Source organism: Echinops telfairi, unplaced genomic scaffold (assembly GCF_000313985.2).
Source record: "Echinops telfairi isolate 266 unplaced genomic scaffold, ASM31398v2 ScPeMD7_25;HRSCAF=90, whole genome shotgun sequence".
NCBI lineage: Eukaryota > Metazoa > Chordata > Mammalia > Afrosoricida > Tenrecidae > Echinops > Echinops telfairi.
In genome coordinates this window covers 32260469-32261369 of record NW_022103922.1, presented here as the reverse complement: position 1 = coordinate 32261369, position 901 = coordinate 32260469, and the positions used below count along the sequence as shown (strand labels likewise).

The window sequence follows — 901 nt, the reverse complement described above, 5'->3', positions numbered from 1 at the left end:
CACCAAAACGTGGCCAGTCTGGCTGGTCAGATGCGTTGGTGAAGGCTAACTAGTATCATAAGCATTTCCCAGATGGGGAATCTGTGGTTAAGAAAGGTCAAGTCACTTGACCCAACTCACAAAGCTACTAAGTGGCACTTGGCTACTGGAGTCTAGAATGGCAGGGAGACGCTAGGGCTGGATCTGGGAACCCTGGGAGTCCACACTAGAGAGCTTCGGGACACGATTTGCCATGGTGAATATATAGAATGGGTGAGACAAGGGCCGGCGGAGAACCCCTCGTTATCACTGGCCGTGCAGCCCAAGCTGCCCTTCCTCCCAGGAGCTGCCAGCACGGAGTCACGCCCTCCACCAAGCCCGGCCCTATCCACTCAGTCCTCTCTGTCCCGGCCTCCCCAGCAGCACAGCCAAGCACAAGTCTGCCGCCAACACCGGCTGGCAAATAATCGGTGTTGCTGAAGGCTCTCCCACCTCTGGGGCCAACGAATGCGGTGCCATCTACAAACCCTTTTAAGTGCAGATGAGCGAGCCACTGGGGGCGGGGGCGGGGGGCTTCCAAGATGGGGAGGCTCAGTCTCCTCCCGGGGAGGGGTGCAAGACTTTCCTCTGAACGACAGGGACAGTGACCTCGGGGCTGAGTCCTCCGACGTGGGGTGCAGAGGCCTTGCTCAGGTGTTGGACGTGCCGCTTTTCCAAGCACTAGCAAAAGGGCTAAGGGCTCATTCGGAAGGTGGGCTCCTCCCCTGGGCGGGTTCCAGCCGGAGAAGCGTCTTCAGTCCTCTGGCCCGCGCCTGCCCAAGGGGCAGGCAAGTTCCCCGCCCCAGTACTCAACCAATAGTGGAGGGGCTTCTCTCAACCAGCCAATCGGGAGGCGGCAGCGGCGCGGCGCGGGCCCCGCCCC

The 901-nt window shown here is 60.8% G+C and overlaps 1 protein-coding gene across 1 annotated transcript in view; it reads left to right on the top strand.

Annotated features, from left to right (window-relative positions):
* Window positions 1–901, top strand: part of ENHO (energy homeostasis associated) — a 17738-nt gene that overhangs the window by 15048 nt on the left and 1789 nt on the right. The gene's annotated exons all lie outside the window — the stretch shown is intronic.